Source organism: Podarcis raffonei, chromosome 17, assembly GCF_027172205.1.
Source record: "Podarcis raffonei isolate rPodRaf1 chromosome 17, rPodRaf1.pri, whole genome shotgun sequence".
In the NCBI taxonomy this organism is placed as follows: domain Eukaryota; kingdom Metazoa; phylum Chordata; class Lepidosauria; order Squamata; family Lacertidae; genus Podarcis; species Podarcis raffonei.
Genome location: NC_070618.1, coordinates 1,657,818 through 1,671,998, shown reverse-complemented (window position 1 = coordinate 1,671,998; position 14,181 = coordinate 1,657,818). Strand labels below are relative to the sequence as shown.

Below are 14,181 nucleotides of genomic sequence, written 5' to 3'. Positions count from 1 at the left end.
AATATTGATGCTTTGAAACTGGCATATTGCTAGTTTAGATTAGTAACTATACCTTCATAACTATTACTTTAAATTAATACTCATGGATGATTGAAGGTTTCCAAAAATGAATTTTCAAGAGCAAACATATTCTAACTTTTTAAAAAGAGTGATACCATTCCAGAAACATGTGTAGTTCCAATTAAATAGTTCCTTCTAACTCTACTCTCCTCGTTCCAATGTCACAATTGTTAAACATGAACTTAAAAAATAGATTGAGAATTCTGTTTATCCAACCTTAACTGACTTCTTAAGCTAATTTTAAAATGCATATTTCTTCGTTCCAGATGATAGTGAATCATAGATGTTATTATAATATTCATAGCTGGAGCTAAGAACTTTTCCTTTAGTTGAAACAAATACCTTTGTAGTTTTAGAGTGTTTCCTTTTTATGCCCAGATATGTGTGACACTGAAGTTGTTGAAGATCCACTTAATTGGTTTTATAGAAGTATACAGCATTGCATTCAGTGGGGCTTACCCCCATGTAAGTATTAGAGGATTGCACTCTCAGTCAAAGTATGGTTAGATCAATGCAGCAGCAGCAGCAACAAGAACCCTTTTATTATTTAAACCCTGCCTGTTATATACTGAAGTTCTCACCCTGGGCCAGCAGGGGGATACTGTCGATAGTTTTCACTCAGGTCCACATTTGCAAATAAGGGATTGAAGGTGACGTTCAGTGATTGGATAGTTACAGAAAGTGGTTACTGTTGCGTTGTAGTGGAGCTCTATATAAGCAGGCTGGCTGAACCCTTCAGTTCAGTTCTGTTCTGGCCTGTGAATAAACAAGAGGTGTTTGAAGAATCGCTCTGTCGTCTGATATGTTCACCCACGACTCAACACTGCCCATCTGGCCAGGTTTCCCCAGCCACTCTGGGCGGCTTCCAGCATAGAAAAAATCATAATAAAACATCAAGCATTAAAAACTTCCCGATACAGGGCTGCCTTCAGATGTCTTCTAAAAGTTGTGGATCTGCCCTTGAAACCACAGCTGGTACAAAGTGCTGCAACCAGAATAGCATATGCTTTTCTGTCCGTATTATACCAGTCATATTTACATTGCACTGGCTTCAAATTTGTTCCCAGCCCAATCAAGATGTTAGTTATCATAGCCTTAGATGGCCTGGGGCCAGGGTATTTGAAGAACAGCATCCTCCTGCTGTCACTTGTGATGGTCTTTAGAGGTCCTGTGCTATCTTATGCCACCAGAGAGGTGCAGTTGGTGGGACAATAAATGGGTGGCAACACTTCAGTTATAAGACAGCCTACCCACGCAACCTGGAGAGGTCAGGTTGACACCACCTCTGCTTTATATAGGTGGCCAGCTTAGATATTTAATGCAATTTAATATTTCAGGGTAGCTTTTAATGCTCTCTGGTTTTTAATTGTGTTGAGATTTTTTTAAAACAGTAATTTAAAAAGTGGGGGCATGGGGAAAAGAAGCGACACATACAGAGAACTAAACCACATATCTAATGTACCATGTAATTTGGTCCTTAGGCTTTGTTTGTGTGGTGAATAAGGACTAGAGGGACTAGGGCAAAGGATGAAATGAATAGGATGTTAAGAGAATGGTACCCCGGTTTTGCTGCTTTGTGTGGTTTTGCGTTCTTTGGGTGGATGATAGCCATCATGTTGCAGGTTTCCAGAAGTATAAATATTTGTGTTTTTCTTTTGCAATGGCTTTTTTTTTTAAGTGACACTGCACAGACTATTATGTAACTTGTTGACATAGCTTTTTAAAACCTGTATATGACAGTGTTTGTTATGCCCTACAGCCAAAACAGTTAATTACTTATTCCTCCCCTGCCTTGCTCCCTATATTTGGGCTCTCTCCAAGTCAGATTACTTATGGCTCCACTTGACCTTCAAGGTACGCTCTTATTTACCTTGTAATTGTGTTTAAAAAATGGACTCTTTTTGGGCGGCGGGCACATTTCTCTCTCTCTCTCTCTCTCTCTCTCTCTCTCACACACACACACACAGTGTGTGTGTTTTGCTTGTAAGCCATATAAGGGATATTTATTGATTGGTGGCTAAAGAAATTTAATAAATAATAAAGCAAAGCAATAACGGGTCAGATTCAAATAACCAATTTCAATAGTAGAAGGCCGGACCCCCAAAGGAGACAATAGGAGGCAAGATCAAGGAGCAAGCCGGAAGTCAAGGTTTAAGGGCAGTGAAGGATACAGGAATATGCCAGAGATCATGTTCCTTAAGCAAGGCTCAGCTGGACTAAGAAAAGCTGAGACTTTATATCCCTTCCTGTCCAGAAATTCTAATAGCCAGCCTAGGTGAGTACCCCCTGTCCAAGGCCTGAGACAGCTGTCAGCTGCAGTTGCGTGTCGAGGTCCCCAGGGCCACCCCAATAACTCACACATCACACCAAAATTTTAGTTTAAGGTTTTGGCATAATTTTGGCCACAACTTTATTGAAATACAAACATGTGAGTGGTTGCTTAGGCATTGGTTGCGACTATCTGCCCCCACCATGGGGGACAGACTGACATTCCGCACGCAGAAAAGGGGAATACACTTGGGGGTAGCGACGGAGCAGGGAACCTGCCCTCACCCCAAATGCAACCATGAGCTCATTGCTATGGCCCGAGCCCCCTTGACAGAGTGGACAAGCAATAGTTAGCCCCCGATTCCTTTAACGGAATCCCTTGCAGCAGCAGCATTAGAGGGGCAGGCACAGCCAGTCCATGCCCCTCAACCAACCAATCCATAAACCAATGCCTAACCACAACCTTACAAGTTGTGATGATTTGCTACGCAGTAGGCACAAACAAAATGGCACCAGCCAATCAGCCAGACGGACAAAATTCCTACCGGGCCCCTGCCCCAAGAGCAGACGACCCCATGACAGGCATAGCAAGGTCAAAGCAAACAACCCTATTCTAGGGAGGGGGGGCGGGCAATCCGATGCACGGGCGAAAAGAGGAAGCCCTAGCCTCGTGCAAGAAGTCTTAGCATTTCTGGCTGTCAGTCAACAAATGGCAACATTAACTTCTTCCCAACAACAAGGGAAGCCCAATCGCATCAGTGGCCAACGGTCAATTAGCCTGCCCCACAACTTTGGAGTGTCCTAGCGGCCCCCACCGCAACACATGCTCTCCATGAAGGAGAACACACTTTCTGTGTGTCTCCAAGGTTTAGCGTGATTTCAGGAAGAGCCTCATCCCTTCTCCTGAATTCTGGGGGGGGGGGAGTGTCTTTCTCTCATTTATTTACTTATTTAATTTTTAATTTGTATACCATCTTTCTATCTTACACTACTCAAGGCGGTTTACAAGCTGAAGAAACAAAAAAAGTACATCTTATAAGAATCTAATGCAATATAAAAATGTGATAATAAAACATAACTTTAAAATAGGCAACCTACATCAAAAAAGTAACATTCAACAATCATCAGAATAGTATTAAATAATAATAACAACGTATAAGAGTTAAACAGAAATCCACTCAACAGTTACAATAAATAATTTACAAACTATGATCAATAAAACAACGGCAAGCCACAGTACATAAAATAATACAATACAAATTGAGAAGCAGAGACTGTAGGGGGGGAGCAAGGCAGGTGGAAGGAGGTCTTGGCTGATGCAGTCTCTCCCCTCATTGACTTTGGAAGCACTTGGAGATACCTAGGTGGTGTTTCTCGGATGTTTGGTTTGTGATCAGGGAGAGACACTTCACACCTGTAGTGTGTGGCCTTTCTTCTCGAGAGACATGCCTGATCTGTGATGGAGACTCTCCTCCCTTCTCTGAGTGTGGTTTCCTCCATAGCTCAAGTGAGAACCAGCTGGAGTCTTAGTATTGCTTGGGTATCCAGTCCAAGCTGCTATCCTTGCCTATAACACCCTTCTGCACAGGCACCAAATTAAAAAGAAGCTTTCACCAAGTGATGAGCATGCTTGAAGAACGTCAGAATATTCTGAAGCCTCCATGACTTCTCTCACCTGACCTTAAAGAGTCTGAAAGTTTTCCAAGACTAAAAGGGAGAATAGGGGTTAACTTGCTTGCCCAGGGGCAATTCTTCCTTGCTTCCAGTGACATGATGATGATGATGATGATTAATAATAATAATAATATTTATACACCACCTCTCTGGCTGGGTTTCTCCAGCCACTTTGGGCGGCTTCCAGTACATAAAAAATTGTAAAACGTTAGACATAAAAAATATATATCCTGATGTAGGGCTGCCTTCAGATGTCTTCTAAAAGTCAGATAGCTGTTTATTTCATTGACATCTGGTGGGAGGGCATTCCACAGGGCAGGCGCCACCACCAAGAAGGCCCTCTGCCGGGTTCCCTGTAACCTCACTTCTTGCATTGAGGGAACAGCCAGAAGGCCCTCGGAGCTGGATCTCAGTGTCTGGGCTGAACAATGTGGGTGGACATGTTCCTTTCAGGTATACGATTATTTGCAAACTGTTATATGGAGCATTTTCACCACTGCTTTGCTAATTGATGCACCAAATCACCACCATTGGAGAGGTAGGCACTTATCCCTCCACCACCCAATTTGAACCAATGCCTTACAAGTTGTGATGATTTGCTACGCAGTAGGCAAAAACCAAATGGCATCAGCCAAATGGACAAAATTCCTACCAGGCCCCTGCCCCAAGGCAGACGACCCCATGACAGGCATAGCAAGGTCAGAGGACAACGAATCCCCCCCCCCTTTCATGGAGGGTAGGCGGGTGGTCCGGTGCACGCAGCCCAAGAGAAGGCCCCAGGCTACGAGCCCTGTATTTAAGATTTCTCACCCCTCCCACACTTTAGCAACATAACATTCTCCCCAGCAACACTCCTTGCCAAATCACAGCATGTGGCCAATTTGCCCAACAACAGTGGGGTGGCCTTTTTGGCCCCCACCGCAACACATGCTCTCTATTATGGAGAACACACTTTGTAGTTTCTGAGTCACCTTCAAAGGTAGCCCCACGTAGAGCGCGTTGCAGTAGTCCAAGCGGGAGATAACCAGAGCATGCACCACTGGCGAGACAGTCCACGGGCAGGTAGGTCTTAGCCTGCGTACCAGGTGGAGCTGGTAGACAGCTGCCCTGGACACAGAATTGACCTGTGCCTCCATGGACAGCTGTGAGTCCAGAATGACTCCCAGGCTGCGCACCTGGTCCTTCAGGAGCACAGTTACCCCATTCAGGACCAGGGAGTCCTCCACACCCGCCCGCCTCCTGTCCCCCAAAAACAGTACTTCTGTCTTGTCAGGATTCAACCTCAACCTCACTGAGTTTAGTGCTCAACTCTCCCATTAAAATCTCTTGGATTTCACTCTCCTTAAACTGGCTAGGTTTTGAAAGTGCTTGAGTTCGTCTGGATCATGTCACTGCATTGAAACAGGCAAATAGTCAAATTTGGCATGACATTAAAAACAAAACAAAAACATATTTTTGCCTAGCTGGGACTGCAGCTTCAGTCACGTGATCTGGCAGGGCCTTCCTTTCTTTGAAGCCATGTGCCAGAAAGCAGTATCCAGTGTTCTGGCTTAGCTACCAGGTTTTATATTATTAAAAGAGAACATAAATTATCATTTTGTGGTCTGGAGTAATAAAAAATGCAAGTTGTCAGTTTCTTCCTTAGTTCTGTACAAGACTGAATTGTGAATGAAGCACGCACATTAAATTTAGTCTGAGGAAAGATGCATATATAATTTAATTTGCATATATTAAAAGCTTAGTTTCATTAATGATTTAAGATTCTCTTACATTTGGAAGCCTTCTGCATTCCCCCCCCCCCCCGATTGAGCTGCTCAGTCTCTGGAGCTGGTGGTATTACTTATGCATTATAAAATTATATTGGTTATATTGTTGGAGCTTTCTTTCTCCCTCACTTAAAAATAACTGGTTTTGGGTTTTATTAAGCAGGATGATGTTAGCATTCTGCAAGCAATTTTAAGGAGCATGCTGGGATGTCAGCTAGTTGTTGTTGTTGTCATTGAGTCGTTTACTCGTGTCCGACTCTTTGTGCCCCCCTGGAGCAGAGCACGCCAGGCACTCCTGTCTTCCACTGCCTCCCGCAGTTTGGTCAAACTCCATGTTCATAGCCTCGAGAACACTGTCCAACCATCTCGTCCTCTGACGTCCCCTTCTCCTTGTGCCCTCCATCTTTCCCAACATCAGGGACTTTTCCAGGGAGTCTTCTCTTCTCATGAGGTGGCCAAAGTCTTGGAGCCTCAGCTTCAGGATCTGTCCTTCCAGTGAGCACTCAGGGCTGATTTCCTTCAGAATGGAGAGGCTGGATCTTCTTGCAGTCCATGGGACTCTCAAGAGTCTCCTCTAGCACCATAATTCAAAAGCATCCATTCTTCGGCGATCAGCCTTCTTGATGGTCCAGCTCTCACTTCCATACATCACTACTGGGAATACCATAGCTTTAACTATATGGACCTTTGTTGGCAAGGTGATGTCTCTGCTTTTTAAGACGCTGTCTAGGTTTGTCATTGCTTTCCTCACAAGAAGCAGGGGTCTTTTAATTTCGTGGCTGCTGTCACCATCTGCAGTGATCATGGAGCCCAAGAAAGTAGAATATCTCACTGCCTCCATTTCTTCCCCTTCTATTTGCCAGGAGGTGATGGGACCAGTGGCCATGATCTTCATCAGCTAGTTAAATAAATATAAATGAAGGACTATGTATATGTGTTTCTATCTGTGCATTGGGTTGCCAACATCGTGCCCTTTGGGCGCACATATGGCCACAGTGGTCTACCCCAGAGCCTCCTGGGCCTCCTTCTTCCCTCCTCCCTCTGTTAAATTCGACTTCTGTTGACTTGCATGTCAAACATTTGTACTTCTAAATGTTCAAAAACTTTAAAGAAAGAATAGGAAGTTAGACCCACATTAGAGTAGGAACTCCTGTCTTTGGTGGTAAATTTTATTGTTGTTTTTAAAACATTTGTACAGCCACTAGAACAAAAAACAAAAAAAGCCCCAAATATGGAACACCCCTCCCCCTGTCCCACCCCCCTCCCAATGACCACTTGGTGAATATAGCTTGAGAGGAAAAAAACATGTATGACATGCTTATGACTACACAGAAGAAAGCTCATATTGTTGGATTGTCTTCAGTAGAAAATCATGGTTTATCCCAGAGCTGAAAAAAGGATTGTGACATACTTAGCTCTGTTTATTTGCTTCCACTTAATGGACTCCTTTAGTTGAGTTTCTCTTCTCCTTTGCCAAGTTTTATGGTGAAATTCAATTTTTGTGCCATAACAATGTTCTATAGTCTTATGTCACCATGCACCAAAGGCTAAAGTATAATCTGCCAGTTAGCAGTTTTTGACACTCTCCAATCTAGCTGCCAGCAGCCAAAAAAAAAAAAAAAAAAAAAAAAAAGAAATTAAGGACTTGTATGTTGTATCCTCATTTTAGCGAGAAGTGTTGAATGCAGAGATAGATGCATATTCTGTTTTGTGACTCTTGCTGTTTCTTTGAAAATCACAGACCAGTAAGAAAACACTACAGGACAGTTCCAGCACACGTGCGCATAAGACTGCTGTACCTCACATCCCCTCCAACAGTTGTATTCTTTAGAGCCAGATGTATGCACTAAATGCAAGGGTAAATAAACTAAACTAAAAGCAGATAAATCCATTTTAAAGAACACTCCCTGGCCATTTCAGAATTGGGTATGGCTAGTTCCAGATACTTGACTGTGCCTCATCTGAAATTACTTGATCTATGTCTTGTTCCCAAACTCCCTTTAATGAGGAGAACGAGTTTGTTGTTTTATCGTTCAATAAAGAGCATATCTTTGAAACTAATACTTTTGTACTGTGTTCATATTCCAAAATTAAGTGCTCAAAACCAGTTAAGTCCCTTTGCAGAGATTTCTTTATTGATGTTTCCGTAATGAAATTATGTGCTTAGTGAAGTTTGAGCCAATTGATATGCAGTCATTGCAATTTATTGACTCATTTCTCTATAGATAGGGGTTGCTAGTATTCAAAAAAGTCTCATGAACTGTGAAACCCTCTGCTAGACCAGTCCTTAAACTGAACCAGCTTGTTCCAACAGTAGAAGTTTAATCCCAGTGGAAGCAATGGAGACATATCTTTCATGAGTTTCTATCTCCATTTCTTTCAGACCAGAAGAGTAGCCTTTGGAAAATGGGTTCTGGATTTCATTTATCATACGGAATTATTGCTGGCCTAACACAAGAATTTCACGTTTTGACTTGTCTATTTTAGCAATTTCCATGTTTAGCTATGGGCTATTAATATCATCAGGTACACAGGATATTATATTATGTAGCTGGAAAACTTCATAGTATGTCAAAAGACTTTTAGAAGACATCTGAAGGCATCCCTGTTTAGGGAAGCTTTTAATGTTTGATGTATTACAGTATTTTAATATTTTTTTGGAAGCCGCCCAGAGTGGCTGGGGAAGCCCAGCCAGATGGGCGGGGTATAAATAATAAATTGTTGTTGTTGTTGTTGTTGTTGTTGTTGTTGTTGTTGTTGTTGTTGTTGTTGTTCTCCCCAAGCTGGCTGCTTGGCATGTTTGTAGTGTATCATGCCTGGGAGTTGAGCCCTCACACTTGGTTGGTTGGCATCTGCCTGTCTTGGGAGACAATGGAGGAGTGTTCCTTCAGGGGTGAAGTCAGATTGTTGGAGAGTTACAGCGCCTGCTGTGGCTGTAGAGACATGTTTTGTTGCAGCTGGGGCAGAAGAAGGCATCCGGTTGTGCTGCTGTAGATGCCTCATGGCATTTCTTCTCTCTGAGCTCCTCCCATCAGTCGTTCCTCCTCTGGTCATGGCTATGGATATACCACCTGACTGTCTTCAGGCTCTGTCGTCATCTGCAAGGGATTGCAGTCTCTGTGCCACGTTTGCAGACATCTTTGTAACACAGAGTTGGTCTGCCAATGGGCCGTGTGCCTGAAACCAGGCCTCACGTGGAAATGTATATATTTAGAAAACATTTTTGCCAATTTAAAGTGTTTTAGTTGGTAGGATTTGAAAGGGGGGGGATGATTTTGGGGAGAAGGACAATTGTAGAAATATTTATTCAACCTTATACAACGTTTGCGATTTCCATCTACTTAGTTCCTTTTTACAAAGTATACACGTGATACAAAGATTCAGCTGCAATAGTTCCTTTAGATTTTTGGGAATCATTACCCCCAGTTAACAAACTGTTTTGTTGTACAGTGGAAAGCCATATTTACTCTGTTATTGGCTCTGTTGCCCTGGTGGGATATTTACACGTAAAATACCACAGTTGCTGTAATTTTTTAAACTACAATCTTTTCAGAGCCTTCTATCTCATTGACTAGGGCAGGAATTGTCTTCAGAGCATCTGTTGTCAGTATTGCTATGTCAACTGCAGGTAAAAAATCTTTATGTTCCTGCTTGTTTACCATTATGCCTGGTGTCTATTTTTATGGATGACGTATGCCAAAGATTCTAGAGAAGCAACCAAAAGTGAGGGGGACAGGGGACATCCTGTAAGTCTCAGAGCCACAGTAGTCATATCCATTTACCTCAAACCTTCATTGTAGTTGGGTTATATGGGGAGAGGGCAAGAGAGTGCTTGAATAAGCTACGTAAAACAGATACTGGGAGTTTGATGTATAATGGTCTTGGCTACAAACTGTAATAACAATACAATACAATAAAATTCAGTTTTAAAAAGCTGTTGCCAAGGTTCAATCTAAGTGGTCAAAAGCTCTATGGGCATCCAGTGACATGATGCCCAGTGGTTTGTGTTATATCTAACTGTAGTGCGTGATGCTTTGTTGTTGTTGTTTAGTCGTTTAGTCGTGTCTGACTCTTTGTGACCCCCTGGACCAGAGCACACCAGGCACTCCTGTCTTCCACTGCCTCCCGCAGTTTGGTCAGACTCATGTTTGTGGCTTCGAGAACACTGTCCCACCATCTGGTCCTCTGTCGTCCCCTTCTCCTTGTGCCCTCCATCTTTCCCAACATCAGGGTCTTTTCCAGGGAGTCTTCTCTTCTCATGAGGTGGCCAAAGTATTGGAGCCTCAGCTTCAGGATCTGTCCTTCCAGTGAGCACTCAGGGCTGATTTCCTTCAGAATGGAGAGGTTGGATCTTCTTGCAGTCCATGGGACTCTCCAGAGTCTCCTCCAGCCCCAGAATTGAAAAGCATCCATTCTTCAGCAATCAGCCTTCTTTATGGTCCAGCTCCCATACATCACTACTGGGAAAACTATAGCTTTAACTATACGGACCTTTGTTGGCAAGGTGATGTCTCTGCTTTTTAAGATGCTGTGTGATGCTTAGTATCATCCTAATAGAACTTGTGCAGTTCATTAACTTTGCTTACTTTTAAAAAGATCATACTGCCTATATGTTTGGAACAAAGGTGAAAATTCGCTTGGACACCAGATACCTTGTGAAGTTTTGGACGAAACTGAAACAGAAGGAGATACGATAAAAACAGTGGTTGGACATAGGGTGAAGTTGAGAATGCAAGAATAACTTGGAAAATGACAAGGAAGTTGTGGTTACAACCCAAACAAAATGCTACGCTTGTCCAAAGGAATGTTGGAATATCTGCAGGTCTTCACAGAGAGCAACCAGTTAGTGAATACTATTTGTGATGAACCTGATAAAGGAGGAGGATAAGGATGTAGTGTTGCACGTAACACGTGGATTAAAAAGAAGAAAACTGAGCAAGATGGAATCTCTTCATGAATGGCACATCTTCATAAATGGCCAGATTCTCCAGGTAATGTTGGTGATACAGTAAGGCTTCATATATCAAATGTTGATTGGAGCAGAACTAGTACAAGAAGTATTGTGGTATTGATCACGTCAGTTGAAGATGGACAGTGCTGTCAACTAGGCACCAAAGGGGGGAAGCCGAGCACCTTTTCAGTTGGAACAACTTTCCATTTCTTTCTTGAAAATGCATTAGCAGTTTGGAGAAGTAGCTGCTGTCAGACGAGTTCTGAGAGAAATAGCAACGCTGCAGTCATTGACTTGTGGACAGGGTTATCAGCAGTGGCACTCGAAAGCAAAGGACTTGACAAACATGTATAAATGCTTGGCTATGAATATGCTGTTCACCTCAGAATGTCACAGTGGCTGTTGCAACTTACCAGTAAAGGATATCTTGTCAGGGAAGAGAACAGGGTGCAAACCATCATCATCAATTGGAAGTGACATTCATTACTGCACTCATATGCATTCTGTGTTCAGGCATATAATTTTATAACAGTTTAAATCTGAACAATTACAACATGTTGACCTGTTAAATGACTTAGGCTGCAAACCTGTTACCACTTAGCTGCTCTGAACTCGGTGGGACTTACTTCTGAGTAGACATGTGTAGGATTGCACCGTTAATCTTGTTTATTTAAGAAAATCTAAGTACAGTCGTACCTCTTGTTACGTCCAGCTCCGATTGCATATTTTTGGGATACGAACGTGCCAAGTATACTTCCGGGTTTTCGCCGTTTGCACACGCGCAGAAGTGGTGCCTCTGCTTACGGACTTTTTGGGTTCTGGACGGACCCCTGGAATGAATTAAGTTTGTATCCGGAGGGTCCACTGTATTAAAAGAAAAAAAAATCCTGAGCTGTATCCAGTGGTATTACTCCTTTGATAGTAAGGCAGAATGGGAACTGTGTTCAAAACATACATGATGCTAGGATGGGGGAGGTATGGGCTGTGTTAAAGAGAGGGTGGTTGTGGTATTATTCAGTTCTGCATATAAGACATGCCATTTGTCAAAAAAACCACCTACCCTTTTACTGTAAGTGTGTGTGGACAGGTGACTGCTGCTCAGTAGTGCGACACATGCTCACATTGAATAAACGCAAGCATTAATTGGTGATGAACTGAACATTTTGACTTATGAATGCATAGAAAATTTAATACTTTAATAGGTCTTCTTTGGCGATCACTCGTAGCCAAGAAAGATTGTCTTCCATAAACACGGTTTTAACAATGAGTCCGTAAGTGACTGTGGAGGCCAGTTCTGGATCCACACGTCCTTCCACAGTGGGGACATTGGTTTCCGGGCGGGAGTTGATCACGGTGTGGATTTGCCAAGCGTGCCTTCCTCTTCGCATGTTTCTCCCTTGCGTCCTGAGTTCGAGTGTCTTCAAAGCCCAGGACACCTTTGGTAAAGGCTGTTCTCGATTTGACACTTCTGGTGGGATGTACACATCTTGAAATGACATATGTTAGAAAAACAAAATCAAAATACTTAAGAGTGTAGAAGTAAAATGCTGGCTTAAGAAAGAAAGAAAAGGTGCTTGGAATAAAATTTATTCCAGGCCAAATGTGTTTTGGAAGAAACATTTCTGCAGAACTACATTTTTAGCGGAGATTCTCATCAAATGCCTGGGACACTTGCAGCAGGAGTTGTCTGGCATAGATGCTTCCCCTGTTTTGTGCTTGTCTTTTCTATAAGTAGTGTACCATGGTAACCAGGAGATCAACTTTTAGGATAATTATAGATCTGAAAACACTGTGTAGCATTATTAATATGGTATAAGTAGTGTTATAGCATTTGCCACGTCTACTGTAATCTATTTATTTTAAGCATTTTAAACCCACTCTTTTAGTCAAGGCTTCCAGAGCAGCTTACAAGAACTCATAGATTCCCTTCCTTTAGGCCTGCAATCTGAAGGACATGGCGCATAAGGAAAAAGGGGGAGTTAAGGAGATTCAGGCATTCTTTCTTAACAGTTGTTACACTGACCCGCTGGGGTGGTAGCTTGATATAATGATTGCCACGAGGTGACAGTTGAGTGAGAGCCAAGGGCATCTTGTGTTCAGCAGCGGCAATGGATGTTTCTCCTCTCTTCTGTTTTGCAGCCCGGTGTAATTAAAGAACTCTGCATTTGTTTGTCATTCAATACATGGCATCCTAAACACAGATGCCCTATGAGAAAAGCCATGTGCTGTTGTATAATCCTTGCCACCTCCCTTAATAGCAAGTCACCAGTAAATCTATCCTGTAAACCTAGCCTCACACTGGTATCTATCTATATTGGAGCCCCCAAACCCCAGAAAACTAAGCAGTCTCAAGAGATCAACTTGGCCAGAGTTTGGTATCAGAATAGCTATTGCTCAGTGGTGTCCATAACATATCACAATAAACTTGTTTTCTTTCCGAAGTTCTTTCCAATGCAGAACTTTGGCCCCTTGTTGCGGTCCTTTTTCTCACAGTCAGTCAGATATTGTTCCGTGATGTTTTGCAGTTGTACAATGCAAGTGTGGAATTGGGCAGTGGCTTATGTTAAATCCAGCAGCTTATTTTAAATTTTATCAAACTTTTTTCAAAGTAAGTTTCTAGCCCTTTTAGGTATGAGCATAAGCTTGAAAGTGTTTACAATTCCTGGTAAAATATCAGAAGCCAGAAGTGGGGATGGAGCAGTGTTTTCAATGGGGAGAACTTCAGTTCAATGATGTGATTTAGCGCGTTACTCCTCCCTATGACTAGCAGCAGCAGAATAAATTAGGAAAGTAAGAAAATATATGGAAATATACCTGATTTGCATAATGATTGCATACTAGTCAGTAGTAGCGCAACAAAAGGCATTTATCACTACTCCGGGCCATTCTCGTGCAGTTTTTCAGAAGATATTTTGAGATGAAATTCTTAAATTCTTTACTCAAAATATTTTGTACTGTAATACTGGGATGGTGTGACTGTTTACCACATGTATATATTTGTTCATGCATGAATGCCGTTCCACAGGCAGGCTCACATTGTGTTGTCCACTGGTTGATTTCTGCAAAGTGTGGGTGGCTTTGGTAGTCTTTGGCTGGCTTCCCCTGTGGGAAGGGGCCAAATCCAGTATCTCTTAGCAGAGGTCCTTGGAGAATCTCCAAAGTGCACTGTGAAGTCAGGTATGATCCACAGCCCATCATATCTTAGAGCTGGAAAGTGGGGCATGGGACTTGTCAGGCTTACCAGATGCTCACCATGGTGAGCTTATTTATGAACTTCTAATTGCTCAGTCTAATAAGAATGGGTAGATATTTAAGAATTGATATGTAAATTGCAGAAGACAAATACTTGTAGTAAGAATGCATGTCACTTATCTATTATAAGATTTAATGAAAACATGTTTGGGTTTCCCTGCAGCTTGTGGGGCGGGGGGAGGGCTGAAAGGCCAAATTTCCTTTCCTGTA

At 42.5% G+C, this 14,181-nt stretch overlaps 1 protein-coding gene across 1 annotated transcript in view; it reads left to right on the top strand.

The window, feature by feature from the left end:
- Positions 1-14,181, top strand: part of ADGRL3 (adhesion G protein-coupled receptor L3) — a 505,316-nt gene that overhangs the window by 41,270 nt on the left and 449,865 nt on the right. The window lies entirely within an intron of this gene.